General features: G+C 42.4%; 1 protein-coding gene across 2 annotated transcripts in view; it reads left to right on the top strand.

Annotated features, from left to right (window-relative positions):
* The first annotated feature begins 8,573 nt into the window (after positions 1-8,573).
* ctbp1 (C-terminal binding protein 1) overlaps positions 8,574-16,099 on the top strand; it is a 235,193-nt gene continuing 227,667 nt past the window's right edge. Inside the window, exon 1 of one of the 2 annotated variants that reach the window (XM_060845001.1) lies at positions 8,574-8,613. The gene's annotated coding sequence lies outside the window, so the exon portion shown is untranslated. Of the gene's footprint in view, positions 8,628-16,099 lie in introns of both variants that reach the window. The other variant, XM_060845385.1, reaches the window with a different exon arrangement.

Below are 16,099 nucleotides of genomic sequence, written 5' to 3'. Positions count from 1 at the left end.
AATTCACCTAACCTGGCAGAAATCCAGAGCATCTGGAGGAAACCCACACAGATATGGGGAGAATGTGCAAACTCCACACAAACAGTTGCCTGAGGCAGGAATCAAACCTGGGGGTCCCTGGCACTGTGAGGCAGCAGTGCCAACCACTGAGCCACTGTGCTGTCCATTTGTAAATATTAACAATAAAGAAATAAATTATAGTATCACAAGAAATTTGACATGAATTAAAAAATGTCTGAAAAATTTTAAAAATTTCCAATATAAATTTGGTTCTGAGAAAGGTCATGGGCTGAATTTTACCAAAACTCAGCAGAATGTAATCTTCGGGAATTTTTAGAGGGTTCCTACCATGAGCTCGAGTGTGATATCTCATGTATTTCTCTACTGCTCATCTTATTAGGTACGCAACACATCTCTATGGCTCACATTCCCTTGTGCTCTCTAATGGCAGAAATATATGCTGCTTCCAGGACTTGTACATACTTCCACCACTGGTACAATTTTAAGGCTCAGCTTTGCACACGAGTAGTCTTCACTGTACACATACTGGAAGGAAAACAAAGCTTAGCAGCTTCTGAGGGCACACAAGTGGCACGAGTGACAAGTAGAAACCCATATTATACTGTCTGATCAACTGTCACTGTAACTGCAGCTGCAAGATCAAACAAGCACGTGCAACCTGTCCAATTACACGATGTTAGAACTTGGTCGGAAGTAATGCTAATCTTTCGCTCACACCCAGCATATGACAACATGTCATTTCTCAATGAGCCAGCATCATATATTGGAATGCCTTCAAACAGTTCAGAATGTTAACTTCTATTCAACAACAGGAAAAGCAAAGAAAACAAATAAAAACTGCATTTATGTTTGGGAACAAATAGGCTGTTTGCCTTTGAGCAATAATGTACATACAGGCATTAAATGATCACTTTGTCAACTCAAATCTATTGGATTAAAGCAAAATACTGTGGATGCAATAAATACCAAACAAACACAGAAAATGCTGTAGAAAAATACGAGATCTGGCAGCATCTGTGAAGCAAGAAACAGATTAAACACTTTATCCCCATGAATCTTCTTTGGATCTGAGCATTTCACATTGACTGGAATGGTCTATCAATTAAATCTTGTCTGGCTTGTTGCACCTGACATTACAGCATTTTATCATGCAAGACATGATATTCTTTTTGGGTAAAAACAATGACTGCAGATGTTGGAAACCAGATTCTGGATCAGTGGTGCTGGAAGAGCACAGCAGTTCAGGCAGCATCCAAGGAGCAGCGAAATCTACGTTTCGGGCAAAAGCCCTTCATCAGGAATAAAGGCAGTGAGCCTGAAGTGTGGAGGGATAAGCTAGAGGAGGGTGGGAGTGGGGAGAAAGTAGCATAGAGTACAATAGGTGAGTGGGGGAGGGGATGAAGGTGATAGGTCAGGGAGGAGAGGGTGGACTGGATAGGAGAAAAAGGAAATAGGCAGGTAGGACAAGTCCAGACAAGTCATGGGGACAGTGCTGAGCTGGAAGTTTGGAACTAGGGTGAGGTGGGGGAAGGGGAAATGAGGAAACTGTTGAAGTCCACATTGATGCCCTGGGATTGAAGTGTTCCGAGGCGGAAGATGAGGCGTTCTTCCTCCAGACATCGGGTGTTGAGGGGGCGGCGGTGAAGGAGGCCCAGGACCTCCACATCCTCGGCAGAATGGGAGGGGGAGTTGAAATATTGGGCCACGGGGCGGTGTGGTTGATTGTTGTGGGTGTTCCGGAGAAGTTCCCTAAAGCGCTCTACTAGGAGGCACCCAGTCTCCCCAATGTAGAGGAGACCGCATCAGGAGCAACGGATACAATAAATGATATTAGTGGATGTGCAGGTAAAACTTTGATGGATGTGGAAGGCTCCTTTAGGGCCTTGGATAGAGGTGAGGGAGGAGGTGTGGGCGCAGGTTTTACAGTTCCTGCGGTGGCAGGGGAAGGTGCCAGGATGGGAGGGTGGGTTGTAGGGGGGCGTGGACTTGACCAGGTAGTCACGGAGGGAATGGTCTTTGCGGAAGGCGGAAAGGGGTGGGGAAGGAAATATATCCCTGGTGGTGGGGTCTTTTTGGAGGTGGCGGAAATGTTGGCGGATGATTTGGTTTATGCCAAGGTTGGTAGGGTGGAAGGTGAGCATCAGGGGCATTCTGTCCTTGTTACGGTTGGAGGGGTGGGTTCTGAGGGTGGAAGTGCGGGATGTGGACGAGATGCGTTGGAGGGCATCTTTAACCACGTGGAAAGGGAAATTGCGGTCTCTAAAGAAGGAGGTCATCTGGTGTGTTCTGTGGTGGAACTGGTCCTCCTGGGAGCAAATACGGCGGAGGCGGAGGAATTGGGAATACGGGATGGCATTTTTGCAAGAGGTAGGGTGGGAAGAGGTGTAATCCAGTAGCTGTGGGAGTCGGGTTTGTAAAAAATGTCAGTGTCAAGTCGGTCGTCATTAATGGAGATGGAGACATCCAGGAAGGGGAGGGAGGTGTCAGAGATGGTCCAGGTAAATTTAAGGTCAGGGTGAAATGTGTTGGTGAAGTTGATGAATTGCTCAACTCCTCGCGGGAGCACGAGGTGGCGCCAATGCAGTCATCAATGTAGCGGAGGAAGAGGTGGGGAGTGGTGCTGGTGTAATTACGGAAGATCAACTGTTCTACGTAACCAACAGAGACAGGCATAGCTGGGGCCCAAACATGTGCCTATGGCTACCCCTTTGGTCTGGAGGAAGTGGGACAATCCGAAGGAGAAATTGTTAAGGGTGAGGACCAGTTCAGCCAAACGAATGAGAATGTCAGTGGAAGGGTACTGTTGGGGATGTCGGGAGAGGAAAGCACTGAGGGCTTGGAGGCCCTGGTCATGGCGGATGGAGGTGTAGAAGGATTGGAGGAGGTGGAAGGCCTGGGTGGTATCTCGAACGTATGTGGGGAGTTCCTGGACTAGGGAGGGGATAGGACAGTGTCGAGGTAGGTAGAGATGAGTTCAGTGGGGCAGGAGCATGCTGAGATAATGGGTCGGCCAGGGTGGTCAGGCTTGTGGATCTTGGGAAGGAGGTAGAACTGGGCAGTGCAGCGTTCCCGGACTATGAGGTTGGAAGCTGTGGGTCGGAGATCTCCTGAGGTGATGAGGTTCTGTATGGTCTGGGAGATGATGGTTTGGTGATGGGGGGTGAGGTCATGGTCGAGGGGGCAGTAGGAAGAGGTGTCCTTGAGTTGGCGCCAGACTACCAGTGCGCCAGACTACCACTGCGCCCCCTTTATCCGCTGGCTTGATGGTGAGGTTGGGATTGGAGTAGAGGGATTGGAGGGCTGCGCGTTGTGAGGGTGAGAGGTTGGAGAGGGGGACAGGGGTAGACAGGTTGAGGCGGTTAATGTCCTGGCGGCAGTTGGAAATGAAGAGGTCGAGGGCAGGTAATAGGCAAGCGCGGGGTGTCCAGGTGGATGCAGTGTGTTGTTGGTGGGCGACGGGGTCCTCGGAAGGTTGGCGGGAGTCCTGATTGTGAAAGTAAGCTCGGAGGCGGAGGCAACGGAAGAATCGTTCAATGTCACGGCGTGTATTAAATTCATTGATGTGTGGACGGAGGTGGATGAAGGTGAGTCCTTTGCTGAGGACTGATCATTCATCCTCAGTGAGGGGAAGGTCTGCAGAGATGGTGAAAACTCAGCAGGGCTGGGAGCTGGGATCTGGTGTGGGTGTGGAGCTGGGAGTGGGGGTGGAACCTGTAACTGGAGTGGGTGTGATGGTGGGGGGAATGGAGGTGGAGTCATGAGCAGGGGTAGTGTTCCCCTCGGGGTTCTGGGGGGGTGGGGATAGTGACAGTGGGGTCTGTGGGGGGGCATGTCAGCAGAATACAGGTGAATGGCGGTGGGGGTGGATGTGGTGGCAGACACGGCAGTATGGGTGGCGGAAGTCACTGAGCGTGTGGCATCAGCGATGATGTGAGGGGCAGAAGTGATGTTATGTGTGATGCTTGAGGAATTGTGAGGGGCGGAAGTGGTTGTGGGCGTGCCCATGATGGGGGCGAAAGTGACATCATCAATCAGCGAGGGGTAGCAGCTGCATCAGCCCCATTGCTAATGGAGTCCAAGTAGTTGCAGAGGCCAGGCGAATCTTCTGGAAAGTTTGAGGAGTGCTGGTTATGGAGGTGGGTAGATAAAAGTTTGTTGTACCTACAGTTTTTGATGTTTGAGATGGAGTTGAAATACTGTTTGTTGAGACTGTGAATTCTCCTGAGGATGTAGTACAGAATGGGTCCTTTGCAATTCTGAGAGTGTGGCCCTCACCTTTGCAATTCTTTCTGCTGATGTCCTCATCTTACTTCTTCGAGGACTGTTGCCTGTCCCCCAGTTCTACAGAGTCCATCACATCTCCTCTTTGCTTATTCTGAATGTACAAGGAACAACATGCAAGCATTGGAACCTCATCTTCAGGAGGCCTATTGCCTGTTCATGATGCTACTGGTTAAAGAATAGCCTGTATTGTGTCTCCACAACCTCATTGAAGGGATTCAAAATCGGACTTAAACTCCTGTGGTTGCAGAGAGTATTACAGATCTGTCAGTAACCATGCTTGCGATGCTTCCAGATCTCAAAATAAAGCAGGCACTCAAGTGGTCTTAAGAATATAAGCATCATGGCAGGTCCCAGGATACCTGGAGCAGACTTTTAAGATGTGATACCGATGATCACAGATGACTTGTCTATTGACCAAATGCAACACTTTCTGTTTATGAATTCAGTGATACTATGATATGCAATTCTCAATGTAACGTGTGTAGTCTATAGTATCTTGGAGGTGGAAGAAGCCAGCTATTTTGGCAAAGCCTATTTTCTGGGCAGTAGAAATGAACTCATTGCAAAGAAATGAGATGAAGCAACGTGATCTGGCACAAATTGCATCTATACCACTTTTGATACATTTGTATGGAGGATTGAGCGATCCTACACAAGTCTTTCTATGGAACGATGGAAGCAGCAAGTTCCATAAAAATTTAGTGTAGCTATCACCTTAATGGCCATTTGGAAAGGATGAGTGCCCATTCCTTCAGATTTTAAGTCCTGTTCTCGCACTTGGTACAGTTTATGACAGTTTCCTAGGACATCCTCCATCTGTGCTGAGACTGTGCCTTGCTTATTGAGGTAAAGGCATTAAGGATGATAGATTCTGGGCTTCCTCTTTGAATCCTGGGGGTGCCCATCAACTGGAACGTCTCCTGTGGAGACTGTTTAGCAGCTACTGGCGTTGCTGCTGGTCTTGGACATGCTGGCACATCTGTTCCTTCTCCATTTGTTTGCACCATAGCAACCATGATAACAACCCCTGCCATGGCTGGATCCATTTCAATGAACCTATGAAAGGTATATCAGAAACAGGACAGGTTATTTGTAATATGAGTAATGGCTTGACCGAAGATGACTCCCCTTTGTCTTTAAGCCATGGCCATTAGGCTGAAGTACAGTTGTTTGTTGCTGGCATATGCTATAGGTGTGACATTGATGGAGCATATCCATCCCAATGACTGATAACCACTAGTAACCATAACAAACTGCCTGGTTTTGTCCCTGCAATTAAAGGCAAGGCAAAACATTAGCTTTGTAAGCCTTTTAAGTTCTGAATAAGGCAACAATGCACAAAAAAGCAAGAGAAGGCAGAGATCCTGCAAGATTCCAAGAAGATGCAAAGTGTGTAATTTCGTGGGCAGTTCAGGTACAAACAGAGAAACCCTGAGACATCCATGGGGTGGGAAAAGATGAAACCTGTTTTTACCAAGCTTACATTGAGGGACTAGCACAAATCAGCCAATGGCTTATGACAGTTTTCAACTAATGGGGTATCTTACTTTCCTCACCTAAGTTGTTGGTTAATTTTCACATGAATAATTGCTAATGTTGCTACATCTTTCAAGTTTCAGCAAACTATGGCCTGAATTTTAGCTTTCATGATGCTTTCAGTGTAAGATAGCAGCCAATTTATGCACAATGGGTTTCCACAAATTACTATAAAACAAATGATCAGATCTTCAGTTTTTCAGAAGTTGTTCTGGAGATAAATATTATCCAGGATATCGCAGGAATCCTCTGCAGTGGGATCTTTCATGCCCACCAAGAAGGCAGATGGTGCTTTTATTGCATAAGGAGAAAGTGAGGACTGCAGATGCTAGAGATGCATAACATGTGAAAGATGTCACCTCTGACACTCTTACACCCTCTTGATACAGCATGGAGATGCCAGTCTGGACTGCATGTTCAAGACTCTGTAGTGGGACTTGACTTCTAAATGTGCTACCACTGAACCATCGTTGTTTCTGAGAAGTGGTTTAGTGTGGACAATGAAGTCTAGGTTACTTTTTACTTCATCCAGTATGATCCTGATGTAGCTAACAGTTTTTGTCTGTTGACCTGGTCAATCCAGATCTTAGCATTCAGAGGAATAGTCCACCATAAATATTTTAGTCCATAATTCTGCATTTTGAGGAAGGTTCCTGCATTACAGTGTTACTGTTTCAGGACTTAGCTGTGAAGAATTTTGGAGCACATGAGACAATTGAAAGTGCTATAACAGACCTTCTTTCTTTGGCTCAGAGCCTAAGTGATTGACATTAGGAGAATAGTAATTGTTCTAAATGAGATTGTTTTAAATGAACAGAGACATAGGTGTGAATGTGCATAATTGCTTGAAAGTGGAGTCTCAGATAGATAGGGTGGTAAAGAAGGTGTTTGGCACACTTGCCTTTATTGGTCAAAACACTGAGTCTAGGAGTTGGGATGTCATGTTACAGCTCTACTGGTCATTATGAGGCCACTTCTAGAATATTACGAATGATTCGGGTCACCCTTCTATCGGAAAGATGTTGTTAAACTAAAAAGGGTGCAGAAATGGTCACAAGGATGTTGCCGGACTAGAGGGTTTGAGGTAGAGGAAGAGGGTGAATAGATTCTGCTTGTTCTCCCTCTGCAGCGTTGGAGGCTGACGAGTGACTTTATAGAGGTTTATAAAATCACGAGGAGCATGGATAGGGTGAATAGCCAAGGTCTTTTTCCTGAGGGTGGGAGAGTCCAAAACTAGAGGGCATAGGTATAAGGCGAGAGGGGAAAGATTTAGGAAGGAGATGCGGTGTAATGTTTTCATGTGATGTTAGTGCAGTATGGAATATGTTGCCAGAGGAGTTGATGGACGTAGGTACAATTACAACATTTAAAGGTATCTGCATGGGGACATAAATAGGAAGGGTTTCGAGGGATACGGTCTAATTGCTGGCCAATAATACTAGGTCAGATTGGGATGTCTGATCAGCATGGATGATTTGGACCAAAGGGTCCCTTTCAATGCTGTACAACTCTGAGTTTCATATGGATTTACAATAAATGCAGATGAGCAAGGCTATGTGAATAACCTAAATTCTTGCATCTTGAAACTGCACGCAGTCTCTCAATGTACCATCCAACCTTTCTCTTTGAAAAAGGAAAATGTTTAAAAGGAAAAGGAAATCTTGTCATAAAATGATTTCCTGGATTTGTTTCTCCAGTTGTTGTGATTTCCTGTTACTTCCACGTCAGTGTTAATAATTTTTAAAGGTATACAAGACTCTTCATTTTAATTAGAACTTTTTCATATTTTTATACAGGATTAATATTTTAATTATATCTGACATCTTTAACAAGATGATGTACTCTCCATCATATGTTTGTTTTAAGAAGTTTCATAATTTTTTTAAGAGGGTATATTTTATTCTTCACCATGATTAGGAACTAAGTTTTAAAAATGCAGATTATGCTCACTTGAAGTTATGATCAGTACAATGGAAATAACGTGAAAATCTTGATCTCTTGGTATCTCATTTGCGTACAGTTAATGTGTCAATGTGAAAGTTTTGTAACAAGACTCTTAATATTTGTGGCTTAGTCATAATGTGTCCAGTAGCGTTATAATTTATCATTTTAAAACAGACAGCTCGGAACTTGAAATTTGGGTAAAATATTTTAATTTAAAGAGGAAGCATTATTTTTTTTCCCCAAAAAAAGTTTTTAAGTCCTGATACACACGAAATGTCGTTCACAATTGCAGTACTCACAACCGCCTTGTGTCCACACAGATATGACATTTTGAAAGGAGGCTCGAAATACCTCGACACAAGAGTCGTGTGCTGTGCACGACTCTCACAGTCAGAGCTGCTCGGCGATTTCTAGTTTCATTTCAAGGAGTTATCAATGAACAGACTACATGTTTCTTAAAAAAAATCCACTCATCCCTTTCTTGACAAGTGAACTATTTTATTTTTGAGGTACAGTATTTGACATTTATGAATACAAATCCTTTTATTTTCGCTGCATTCTCTCAAAAAGCCGTTTTAGCCAGCTGCTGAGAGGTTTTGTTTTGGTTCCCCACCTAACTATATTTGGGGCCTTCCCCTCCCCTCCAGCCTCCTCCTCCCTGTCTGACTGAGTAATGAGCTATGATATGGTTGGACAGTTTCCAACAACAGTTGCTTCTGATTGGCCTCTTTCAGGCAATCGTACACAGTGATTGGTTTCATGGCCTTTTTTTTCCCTGCTGCATATTTTTTTTAATCATCTCAAGTAAATTGTGGTACAAAACTGAAGGTAGGGAATGCAAGGTTCGTTTCTGTGTTTTTAATTCCCTCTTTTGAGTGGATGTTTGTGTGTGAGCAAGAGAGAGAGAGAGAGAGAGAGAGAGTGAGAGATTTTGTGTTTGTAGCTAGTAGGCAAGGAACAGCTGCTTTTCTTTTGGGAATGTAGTGGGGAGGAGGGGTGAAGAGAAAGGCCTGTTTGTTTCACTGGTTTGGAGATGGGTGGATTTATTTTGTTCTTTTGAACAGCTTTTGGGTGGGGTTGCTGAAGCCCGCTGGCTTGTTTTGGTTCTCCTGTGTATGAAATGAGAGGATGTAGGGGTTGGCTTGTGTTTTATGAAAAAAAAACAAGGCCCAGGAGCCTTGTGTTCATAGTTTTAGTGTGTTTGTTTGTGAAGAGGGTGTTCAGTTCAATCTGCAAGTTAAAACTCAGTGGTATCTTGGAATCAGGCAGTGTATATTTTACTTCGTCCAATGGCGAATGCTGCCTTATCTTCGAGTTTAATCTAATGGGATGCTTTTTATGTCAGGCGATTTAGATATTTGCATGTATGAGAGAGAGTGATGCTATAACAGACTGCTCCACTGCATATAACTTGTCTGAGTTTGATGCAGTGCCGTGATTGTTCAGAATTTTTTTAAACTGAGATTTCACTATCATTGATAAGTTAACACTAATATTGCAGTCCTGACCGTTTTTTAGGATCAATTTAAATTTAAGAGTTTGTTGTTTTAGTGTACCATGCTGTATTGAATTATGCAGATTAATGTATGTTTCCTGGGAAGGTTTTTTTTCTAATCAAATCAAGTTATTTATGCTACATATTTTTAATATATATAGGAATGATTCTGTTTATTCATAGGAAAAAACATTTAAAATTTTTATGTATTTATGTACAGACCATTTCTGACACACACACACACCAATAGGAATGATGTCTGACTTTAGATTCAGTTTCAGAGTATATCTGATCCAGCTATCATAAGCAAAGCTACCATGAGGTTTCTTTGTAAATTAAGGTTACTGTTCTGGAGTCACAATTGGAAACCCATTCTTCTTCTATGTTGGATGTCAAATAAATTGCAGTTGTTAGTTATTGCACTGAACTTGAGTTTAATCCTTCCAGAGGGCTCTGTATGGAGGTAGCAGAATGCTGTGCTGACAAGCAATTTATTTTTGATAACCCTGTTGTTTAAATCTGCTTAATCCCAACCTATTTTAATTATGCAGTATTGAATAAAACTGTTTTGTAGTTCCTTTTTAAAGTGTCTTTTTTGGCCTTTTGCAATGCAGAAGCATAGTTCGTGCTTAAATTGAGTTCTGCTGATTCTGCTTTTGTTAAGATATCGTCAGTCTCCTGTTCGGCATGCTGTCAAGTTTCCTTTGCTCTAAAATGCAGCTCTCTCTTTCATATATAAAATTTGAGATTTTTCATTGTGTAAGAATGGACTCGTAATGTCCCTGTCATATAGTCTTTCTGTAATTGTATTTGCGAGTTTAAAGGCTGCTGACCTTCTCATGAATTTGTGTTGATTTGGATGGTGAAGCAGAAAGGAAATGCAGCTGTTTAAATCATGTCTCTCTCTTTCTAGTTGACGCATAAAATCGATGGCTTCTGTTAAACTTTGTTTTGTTAGTCAAGTATAGCACTATACAATGATTTTAAATAACCAAGAAGACATTTTAAAGGTATCATGTGGAGGGAGAAAAATCAGTATGATTTTTGAATATACCTGTATAATGCTTTGTGCTTTCCAAAAATCATAAATAAAGAAGATTGGTTTTAGATTTTTACAAGGTGTGACATGTATCCCTGTAAATCCCCTAATATTATTTGCATAACAAGAGAGTCAGTTGCTTAAATTTATTTGCGTAAAATAGTTTTCAAATAAATAAAGATCATGGGTGTACGTGTGTAACTTATTTCAGATTTGAGAACAAAGCTTGTGATGTTTAATCATATGTAGCAAATTGTACTTTTAAGATGCCAGTAGAGGAAGAAGTACATTGCTGAATAAACAAATGTGCTTCATGTGGAAATGGCACCACCGTTTACAAAAATGTTTTGGTTTTCCAAGCTACTGGGCTGATAGTTTTTTTTTGTTCTGTTTTCTTTTCAATATTCGTTTCCAAATTTTCATGATTCGTGCATCAGTTAAACATCGGGCAGTTAGGGTTCACCATTCTCTGATTCGCATGTCAGCTAGTTAATTTTTATATCCTGTAAACTTGAGTCAGAAGTGAGCAAAGTCAGGAGAACAAGCCTGCTGTGCTTCTTTAATTTTAAGTTAAGTAAGACAGCAGTGATATTGAATCTAATTTGAAGTTGGAAATTTACAGAAATCTCCAAATCTGCAAATTTCATGCCAAGAAGCCAGCATGGCACATACGTTCCTTGGGTAATACGGAAATAGCTTAGATGATGTAAATTGAGACTTTTTTTCACAGATGCAATATTTTCCAACAATCCAGAGTCGTGTTTAAATGACCATTTAGAATGTTGAGCTGCATTACCATGACTTGGTGAACACGGTAACAAAACAAATGATGTATTAGTCGGACTAAACCCTGAGTCCTGCCTTCATTCAGTATCAATCATCAAAGCACAGTGGGGATTTTTTTTTGTTTCAGTGCTGAAGGCAATTGAGAAAAGTCACCCATAATGGTTTCTTAACTTTTAGTTTTGGGAGGAAACTGATTATGTTTAGTCAAGAAATGTCTTGTAGTGGTATATTGTTAAGGGAATGGAAAAGATGACTCCGAAGTGTTTGTTTTTCAAAATTTGAGCTTTATGAAAAAGATGAAGAGATATTGTTTCAATTCAGCAAGAATTAAGTTTAAAATTGGAAGTAAGAGTAATCAAAGAATTGAATTGGACTTCCAGGTAGAGTTGTGGAAGCCAAGTAGTCCGAGAAGAACGAGATGTTGTAATGGGAGAACTTTAGGTTTTTTTTTTCTGCAAGGCTGAGTTCAAATGGGTTTCAAGATCTTAGACGCTTATTGTTATCTGTCAACTTTAGTTCATGTCAGGAGATCCTTTAAAAGGGACAGGACAAATTTTAAAAAATGAAGCATAACACATTGTGCATGAAGTTGGGTAATCCCTGTTGTTGTTCAGCTGGTGTGGTAGATTAGTCAAGAGATAATTATTTTGCAGTTTTCACTTTAAAGGATTTTACCTTCAAGTATATAAAATGTGTTGAAAACTCAAATGACATTGACCCATTTGTTGATCAATTTTTCTTCAGATTGAATTAGTTTAATTTAGTTTGTTCTTGTTGTGTTGATGTTTAGAGTTAGTTTTGCCAACTGAGCAGTCAAGAAGAGAGACTGAAAGAATGCATGGCCAGTTATTTGAATTTCCAAAAGGCCTTTGACAAGGTAATAAATTTAGGCTGCTAATTAAAACAAAGGCCTATGGTGTTAGGGGCAAGGTACTGGTATGAATAGAGGATTGGCTGACTGGTAGAAGTTCGAGTGTGGGGATAAAGGGGTCTTTTTTGAAATTACTGCTAGAGTTCTGCAGGTGTTAGTGTTGGGGCAAGTTATATGATAATGATTTGTATTAAGGAACTGAAGGCCAAGTTGATAGGTTTGCGGATAAGACAAAGTTAGAGGAACAGGTTGTGTTGAGGCAGTGGGGAGGCTGCAGAAGGACTTGGGCAAGCTGGCACATAACACAATGTGGAAAGTGAGGTTGTGTACTTTGGAATTAATAAAGGTGCGAATGTTTGCCAAATGTGGCAAGACTTTAGAAATCTGAAGCACATGGCTTGGAATACCTATTTCTGGATTCTTTTCAGGTTAACATGTGGGTTCACTTGCCAGTTAGGAAGGCAAATGCAAATTTATTTTGAGAGTAGTAGAATACAAGAGTAGGCATGTTTTGCTGAGGCTGTACAAGGCTCTGGTCGGTCTATGTTTGGAATATTGTGAGCAGTTTTGGGCCTTGTATCTAAGGAAGTATGAGCTGACAGTGGAGGATGTCCAGGGGAGGTTTACAGTAATGATTGTAGGAATGTAGGGCTTGTCATGTGAGGAGTTGAGGACTCTGATTACAAATCCAGCGTTTAGAAGGATGAGGGTGAGATCTGATTACAACTTGGACAGGAGCGAAGGCCTGGATAGAATGGGTGTGGATTAGACATTTGAACTAAGAGACCTTGGAGTACAGATTCATAGTTCCTTGAAAGTGTACTCACAGATGGGTAGTGAAGAAGGCATTTGGTTTGCTTGCCATTATTGGTCAGTGCATTCAGTATAGGGGTTGGCAGGTCATGTTGCAGCTGTACAGGACATTGGTTTGGCCACTTTTGGAATACTGCATGCAGTTCTGGTCTCCTTGCTTTCAGAAAGATATTATGAAATTTGTAAGGATGTTGTCAGGGTTGGAAGGTTTGAGCTGTAGGGAGGGGCTGAATAGACTGGGGCTGTTTTCCCTAGACCATCAAAGGCTGAGAGGTGATGTTGTTATTGAGGTTTATAAAATCGAGGGGCAAGGGTAGGGGAAATAGACTAGTACTTTTCCCTGGAGTGAGGATCCAAAACTAGAGGACATAGGTTTAAGGTGAGAGTGGAATTAATTAAAGGGGACCTAAAGGGCAACCTTTTCATAAGGTGCTGCGTGTATGGAATGAGCTGCCAGAGGAAGTGGAGGTGCAATGACAACATTTAAAAGGCATCTGGATGTGTTTAGAGAGATATGGCCAAAGGCTGTAAAGATGACTTGAGGATATCTGGTCAGCATAAACAAGTTGGACCGAGGGGTATTTTCCGTGCTGTACATCTGTGACTCTGACTCTTAGAAATTAGGACCCAGGGCACAGCCTTGTGGCCAAGGTGTGACTGTGTTTACATAGAACGTAGAACAGTACATACCCTTTGGCCCTTTGTATTGTGCCGACCTTTTATCCAACTGTAAGATGAAACTAATGTATATATCCTCCTATATCTGTGTGCCTATCCAAGAGTCGCTTAAATGACTCTAATCTGTCTGACTCTGTTACCACTGCCGGCAGTACATTCCATGCAACCACTACACTCTAAAGACTTCTGACATCTCCTCTCGATCTTCCTCTAATCATCTGAAAATTATGCCACCTCTGAGCCGTTTCTGTCCTGGGAAAAAGTCTCAGGGTGCCATCCTATCAAAAAGTCTTTTTCTTTCCCTCGGTTGGTGTTGAGATTCTTGCGTGTTGTTGGAGCTGCCATCATCTATAAAAGTATAAATGTGTTCATTGTGATGAACAGTCTTAAGTGGGGTGAGGAGATGAGTTACTTATCGAAGGCCAGAAATCCTGCACTCTGTTGTTGTCGTCCGTGTTTACATAGCCGATCCACTTCATTTCTGGTCAGTGTGCAATAATGAAAATAGGAGTAGGCCATTTGGTCCATCAAGCTTTTGCTGACATTCAACATGATCATGGCTGATGCTCCATCTCAATGCCATTGTCCTTCTCTGAATCCATCGCTTTTGACAGCCTTTAGCTTCGCAATCTATTTCTTTCTCTAGTACATTCAGTGACTTCATCACCACTGGTTTCTGTGGTAGAGAACTCCACAACTGCACTACCCTTAGGAGGATAAATTTCTTCACATCAGTCTGAAATAGCCTGGTGTACATTTTGGAGACTGTGGCCCCTTTTTCCTCCTGTGACTCGCCTCCCCACACCCACCCACTCACAGGGTAAATATCATCACTGTGTGCAGTCTATTCAGTCCTATCAAAATATTCACATTTGTCACCATTTAAATTGTACTGTCAGTCTGGGTTTTCCAACTGAAGTGGGCTCATGCCCGAAACGTCGATTCTCCTGCTCCTTGGATGCTGCCTGACTTGCTGCGCTTTTCCAGCAACCCATTTTCAGCTCTGATCTCCAGCATCTGCAGTCTTCACTTTCTCCAACGTTGTATTTCTGTGTTGTACGCCATCTGCGATATATTCAACTTGTCAAAATCATCCTGAAGCATCGTTATGTCTTCCTTGCCAGTCACTTCCTACCTAGCTTTGCCATCAGCATAATTGCAACATTACACACCATTCCCTTACTTGAATTGTTAATATATATTGTGGAAGCTGGGGCCCAAGAATTGACCCACGTAACACACCACTTCTCACTGCCTTCCAGTCTGAAAATGACCCACTTATTCCTTATGCTTCCTGTCTGCTGATGAATTCTCAATTTTTGTCATTATTACAGCCATTTTCTTAGATTTTGCACAACAGCCTGAAATGTAGGACTTTATCAAGAACTCCAAATACCTCCCTCTCTGTGGTTGTCCCTCATCTATTGTACTCATAACATGCTGGAACAATGCCAATAGATTTGTCAAACGCAACTTCCTTCTCCATAAATCTATGTTGCCTGTTGGTATTTTGTAAGGGTCCTGTTACCACCTCTTTTATAATCGACTCCAGCATTTTCTGTCCTGCTGATATTAAAGTAACCAGTCCGTAACTTATTGTTTTGTTCTACCCTGCAATCTGCTCTGATTGTTTTGAAATCTGCTGGATTTTTGAAGCTGGCACCCAGATATTGATGAAAAATTCAGCCATGGTAATGTTATTGTATATCAGAAGATGATTGTTAGGTTCTCTTGTTGACAGCCTTTATTGCCTGCCACTTGTGGGGCAGTTGTACTGGTGCCACACAATCCTGTCTTCACTTTCTGAATATAGTCTCTGCAGGACAGTGCAGATGTTATCCTTACCAACACTGTCCCCAGATAGTTGCATCTGTCAGTGGTGAGGACAGATTTTTTTTTAAAGTTGTCTCCTCATCTCGCAGGTCAAGTCGGTGCATAATGTCTTTCATAACCTAATGGTGTTATTGAATCTTCGGACATTGACACCTCACCCAAAATGTTTTTGTGCCTTTGCTACCTCCTCTTCCTCCAAGTGGTGCTTGACATTGAGGAATGCAGATGCATCAGCTGAGGGATGGTTGTACGTGGTCGTCAGTCAGATGTTTCTTTTGCCCATCTTTATTCTGATGCCTTAAGATTTCACAGGTCCCCCAGAGGTGATATTGAGGATTCCTAGGACAAATCACTCCCAATGAACAGCGCTGTGCATCCCTTCCTCTGGTGGATCTCTCCTGACTGGGAATAATGTACCCTGAGTTAATGATGAGGGAGACTGAGATTTCTGGCTGCAGGGTATAAATGTTTATCAGGCTGTATGTCTCAGCTGTGTGATAGTCCTCCCAATTTTGGCACAAGCCTTCGGTAAGGCTGATCAGGCACAGTCAACCAGGCCTGATGGTTATTTTCTTCTGTCTTATTTGGTGGCTATGTCGACATGAGGTGATTTAATAGATCTTAATTCCGTTTTGCTGAGTCTGTGTTGGCAAGGTTGAAAATGTTAGATTTTATTTGGTAGCAGCAGTTGCTGAATTGATGATAAGTTTTTTGCTTGGTCTGAAATGCAACCTTGAGGATGAATTAAATTGAGAAGGGGACATGGGGCTGAGAATCCACCACACATTTGAATGTTACC

Source organism: Hemiscyllium ocellatum, chromosome 1 (genome assembly GCF_020745735.1).
Source record: "Hemiscyllium ocellatum isolate sHemOce1 chromosome 1, sHemOce1.pat.X.cur, whole genome shotgun sequence".
In the NCBI taxonomy this organism is placed as follows: domain Eukaryota; kingdom Metazoa; phylum Chordata; class Chondrichthyes; order Orectolobiformes; family Hemiscylliidae; genus Hemiscyllium; species Hemiscyllium ocellatum.
This window is presented reverse-complemented; position numbering and strand designations above follow the sequence as displayed.